The 5,869-nt window shown below is 38.8% G+C and overlaps 1 pseudogene; it reads left to right on the top strand.

Annotated features, from left to right (window-relative positions):
* Positions 1-2,227: 2,227 nt before the first annotated feature.
* Positions 2,228-4,694, top strand: LOC123324573 (annotated as a pseudogene).
* The last annotated feature ends 1,175 nt before the right edge of the window (positions 4,695-5,869 follow it).

The following is a 5,869-nucleotide window of genomic DNA, read 5'->3' as shown; positions in this document are numbered from 1 at the left end:
GGCATCCACAGTCAAACAGATAAGATGCGATATGATTAAAAGCTACCAATGTCCGTTAACATGCTTTTGCATTTTCAATTTGCGATTTTTTTGGTACACAAAAATACCAGAATTTGAAAGTGAAATTATAACTCACTGAAAATGAAGAGATGATTCAAACTTACCAATACACTTTTCAGTCTTTATCACTCCTAAAATAGTCTAAAGAAATCCAAGAGTCTTCATAGTTTTCAGATACGTATTGCTTTAAATGCCAATAAACCACACAGAAATACCAGTAATAAACTAATTTACGAGTAAGTTAATTTATGAAAAGTAAAAATTTGTATTAAAAAAGTAAAACTGTACATTTATTCGTAGGGTTCGGAGCCTCCCATAGCAAAAAAATATATATATATGTATAGCAATTTTTCAGAATGCTTTTTTCATGCATTAGCTCAATTAGTTACCACAAGGACTCTGGGAGTATGGACAGAGATGTCCCATTGGTGTGCAAACTGAATTTCGGAGAGGATATGCAACTCACCCAACACCCGGAATCCAGAACGTAGCAGGGCTGGGACTCAAGATCTAATCTTTGGACTTCTGGTTCAGTGCTCATTCTTCTAAGCCACACTGCTCTTTTTTCGTCAAGTAAAGAGACTGTGAACATATTTCACTCTGTATGATGTATAGGTTTATTGGGAGAGTGACACAACGGAGCAGTGAAGTGCAAACCATAGAAAGGAAGTCATGCATAAAGCTGTATAAGAAATATGTATATTGAAGTCCCATTTCATGAAAGTACTAGGGCCATGTGGTTTTCTGTTTTATTTATGAGCACATTGTTATTCCTATATTATTATTACTATTATTGTTTACCTTCTCTGATATGCCATATTGTTTTAAATAAATTGTGCCACAGGCAGTATGGAACATGAATGGTGCACTTTGATTAAAAAAAGGAAAAAGGAGCATTATCAAGGCTCAAGTGCTAAGCTCCTCCCTTGCCACAACCTGAGGGCATTCCAGGTTCATCATGGAGGGAATGCATTTCTGTCTCTAAGGAGGGCATCCTTTTCAGCTGTGTTGTAAAAGCTGTGACCAGAAATGGCAGTGATTGAGGATTTGAAGAAGTGAGGGAGATAGAGCAAACAACCACAGGAGCCCCCATTGCCCTGAATGAAACCTCCTGGTTTGACATTCTGTTTGAATCGATTTTGAAAAGCCTGACATTTCCTAATTCATTTCAAAGTCATTAAAAAGAATATAAAAATTTTAAAATAAAAAGGAAAACTACTAGAAAGGATATGTAAAATATCTTCAAATATGATATTCTTGGCCATTTCTATTTTTCAATGTGCTTTCAAATCTGATTCTTATATTTCAGTTTCCTTTGAATAACCAGCTGTTGGATGTTTTACCATTTGCCTCTGTTAATTTATAATATTAAAGCATTTTACTTAATAATTAATTTTTAGTTTAAAAAGGTTATTAGGAAAATTGATCATACCATTTTACTTCCTATATTAATTTATAAAGCAATATTATATTAATAACGTGACTCTTATTTTGAAAAATAAAATTAGAAGTACTTAAGAAGGATTTTGTATGAAACACGGTTAACCAAAGATAATCTTTACAGATAAAGAAAGGCAGTGTAGCACATCCCTGAAGAATATGGCCTCTGGAGTCAAATGCCTGCATTCAAATCCTGCCATCAGATAGGATCTCTGTGCGTTGATTTTCTGATCTATAAAATAGAGGAAGGTATAAAATCCTATTCCATAGGGTTGTTGTGAGGATTACATGCAAATGTTTAGAACAGTGCCTAGAAAATATAAAATACTCAATATGTCTTAACTTTTCAAGAAAGATCCGGGTACATCTCGTTTTACTGCACTTCATTTTATTGTACTTCACAGATGCTATGTTTTTTGCACATTGAAGGTTGTGGCCACCCTGCATCTAGAGGTCTGTTGGTCCCATTTTCCCATCAGCATCTGCTCACTTTCGTGTCTCTGTGTCATGTTTTTTGGTAATTCTCACAATCTTTCAAACTTTTTCACTATTATTAATTTTTTTGTGTGTGGTGATCTGTGATCTCTGATGTTGCTATTATAATTGTCTTGGGGCACCACGAACTGCTCCACCAACCAGCCGTTTTCCGTCTATCTCTCCCTCTCTCTGGCCTCTCCATTCCCCGAGACACAATAATATTGAAATGAGGCCAGTTAATAACCCTACAATGGCCTCTAAGTGTTCTAATGAAAGGAAGAGTTGCATGTCTTTCATCTTAAATCAAAAGCTAGAAATGATTAAGCTTAGTGAGGAAGGCATGTCAAAAGTTGAGAGAGGCCAAAAGCTCATCCTCTTGTGCCAAATGGTTAGCCAAGTTATGAATGCAAAGGAAATGTTCTTGAAGGAAATTAAAAGTGTTACTCTGGTGAACACACAAATGATAATAAGAAAGTGCAACAACCTTATTGCTGACATGGAGAAACTCTGAGTGGTCTGGTTAGAAGATCAAACACTGGGGCGCCTGGGTGGCTCAGTTGGTTAAGCGACTGCCTTCGGCTCAGGTCATGATCCTGGAGTCCCGGGATCGAGTCCCGCATCGGGCTCCCTGCTTGGCAGGGAGTCTGCTTCTCCCTCTGACCCTCCCCCCTCTCATGTGCTCTCTCTCATTCTCTCTCTCTCAAATAAATAAATAAAATCTTAAAAAAAAAAAAAGAAGATCAAACACTGGGGAGGGTATGTGCTCTGGTAAGCGCTGTGAATTGTGCAAGACTGTTGAATCTCAGATCTGTACCTCTGAAACAAATAATGCAATATATGTTAAGGAAAAAAAAAGAAGAAGAAGAAGAAGGTAGCGGGAGGGGAAGAATGAAGTGGGGGAAATCGGAGGGGTAGACGAACCATGAGAGACGATGGACTCTGAAAAACAAACAGGGTTCTAGAGGGGAGGGGGGTGGGAGGATGGGTTAGCCTGGTGGTGGGTATTGAGGAGGGCACGTTCTGCATGGAGCACTGGGTGTTATGCACAAACAATGAATCATGGAACACTTCATCTAAAACTAATGATGTAATGTATGGGGATTAACATAAGAATAAAAAAATTAAAAAAAATAGGAATATCTAAAATGTTCCATTTAATATATATCATGTGAAAATAAAAATAAAAATAGTTTTTCTTGTAAAAAAAAAAAAAAAAAGAAGAACAAACCAGTCACAACAGTCCCTTAAACCAAAGCCTAATCCAGAGCAAGGCCCTGACTCTTTTCAATTCTATGAAGGCTGAGGGAGGTGAGGAAGCTGCAGAAGAAAAGCCGAAAGCTGGCAGAGGCTGGTTCGTGAGATTTAAGAAGCCATCACCAAACATCAAAGTGCAAGGGGAAGCAGCCACTGCTGATGTGGAGGCCGCAGCAAGTTCTCCAGAAGATCCAGCTAAGGTAATTAACGAGGGTGGCTACACTAAACAACAGATCTTCAGTGGAGATGAAACAGTCTTCTACTGGGAGAAGATGCCATCTAGGACTCTCATAGCTAGAGAGGAGAAGTCAGTGCCTGGCTACAGAGTTTCAAAGGAGAGGCTGCCTCTCTTGTCAGGAGCTAATGCAGCTGGTGCCTTTAAGTTGAAATCAATGCTCATTGACCATTCCAAAAATCCCAGGGCCCTTCAGAATTATGAGAAATCTACTCTGCCTGTGCTACAAAAATGGAACAACAAAGCCGGATTGACAGCACATCTGTTTACAACACGGTTTATTGACTATTCTAAGCTCACCGTTGAGACCTAGTGCTCAGAAAAAAGATTTCTTTCAAAATATGACTGCTCATTGACAATACGCCCGGTCACCCAAGAGCTCTGATGGAGATGGGCAACAAGGTTATTGCTGTTTTCATGGCAGGTAATACATCTATTCTGCAACCCATGGACCAAGGACTAAGTCTGACTTTCAAGTCTTATTATTTGAGAAATACATTGTGTAAGGCTGTAGCTGCCATACATTATAATTCCTTTGATGGATCTGGGCAAGGTAAACTGAAAACCTTCTAGAAAGGATTCACTGTTCTAGATGACATTCAAAGAATCTTCTGTCATGGGAAGAGGCCAAAATATCAACATTAGCATGAGTGTGGAAGAGGTTGATTCCAACCCTCATGAATGACTTTGAGGGGTTCAAGACTTCAGTGGAGGAAGTAACTGCAGATGTGGTGGAAATAGCAAGAGAACTAGAATTAGACGTGGAGCCTGAAGATGTGATTGGACTGATGCAACATCATGATAAAACTGGAATGGATGAGGAGTTGCTTCTTTTCATGAGCAGAAAAAGGTGTTTCTTGAGATGGAATCTACTCCTGGTGAAGATGTTGTGAAGACACTGTCATGATTGTTGAAATGACAACAAAGGAATTAGAATATTACATAAACATTGCTGATAAAGCAGCGGCAGGGTTTGAGAGGATTGACTGCAAGTCTGAACATAGGTCAAATGCTATCAAACAACATCAGACATTAAAGAGAAATCTTTCATGCAACGAAGAGTCAATTGATGCAGCAAACTTGATTGCTGTCTTATTTTTAGAAATTGCCACAGACGCCCCAACCTTAAGTAACCACTACCTTAATCAGAAGGTAGCCATCAACATCAAGGTAAGACCCTTCACCAGCAAAAAGATTACAACTCACTGAAAACTCAGACAATGGTTAGCATTTTTTGGCAATAAAATATTTTTTAGTTAAGATATATATATATACATATATATCTTATTTATATGTCTATTTTTTCAGACATAATGCTATTGCACACTTAATAGACTACAGTATATTGCAAATGTAACTTATATATACACTGGTAAGCCAAAAAACTCATTTGACTCACTTTATTATAATATTTGCTTTATTGTGGTGGTCTGGAATGAGACCTGCAATATCTCTGAGGTATGCCTGTACATTTAAGTGGTGTTATAATATAATTGAGCCCAAGGTAGTCTTGTCCCAAGAAAGGGTAGGAGTTTTAGAGATTCTAGAAAGAAGTACAGTTCAAGCAGTTTATAGTGAAAGAAGTAGGAAATCGGTTTTAGCTCTGAAGTCAGGCAAACACTGTGAAGCCTTGCCTCTTATTAGATGTATAACTTTAAATTTATGTGCCCTTTAAAAAAAAGGTTTATTTATTTGAGAGAGAGAGAAAGAGAGAGAGCATAAGCAGGAGGAGCAGAGGGAGAGAGAATCTCAAGCAGACTCCCCACTGAATAGGGAGTCCCATGTAAGGCTCGATCTCACAACCCTGAGATCACTACCTGAGCCGAAACCAAGAGTTGGCCACTCAACCCACTGAGCCACCCTGAATTTATGTGTTCTTAAGCCTGCTGCTTTATCTGTAAAATGAATACTATTGTATAGGTCTTTATTTTTTCTTTTTCTGCAGATAAGGAGAGAGACATCAATATAAATAATTAGCAAGTGCCTGGAGACAGTAGGCCTTTAAGATATGGTTGTAGTGCTGGTGGTGGTGGTGCGTAAAGAGGGATGTGGTACAAATGGGCCAGGAGGAGAGGTGTGCTAGAGATACAGGGCATAGAACACAGCACAATCATTTGCAGAACAGAAGCTAGGATTTGGTTAGATCCAGCAGTGCAACCAGTTGAGGCTCTATCTCAACTCAGTAGTGAAGTTTTCCTGAGGCCAAACAGCCCAAAGTCAGTGGTGGAGTGATTATGGACCAGCACCAGGGATAGCTCCCAGTAATCCTCTAAAAGGCAGGCAACTTGCGTTTCTTCTCCCAGTTCCTGCTTGGGTTTTCAAAGGTTAACTTCTTTTTTACTTTCTTTTCTTTTTTCTTCCTTCCTTCCTTCCTTCCTTCCTTCCTTCCTTCCTTCCTTCCTT

This window comes from Neomonachus schauinslandi, chromosome 4 (genome assembly GCF_002201575.2).
Source record: "Neomonachus schauinslandi chromosome 4, ASM220157v2, whole genome shotgun sequence".
Classification (NCBI taxonomy): Eukaryota; Metazoa; Chordata; class Mammalia; order Carnivora; family Phocidae; genus Neomonachus; species Neomonachus schauinslandi.
The sequence above is the reverse complement of the archived record's forward strand: the minus strand, read 5'-3'. Positions and strand labels throughout refer to the sequence as shown.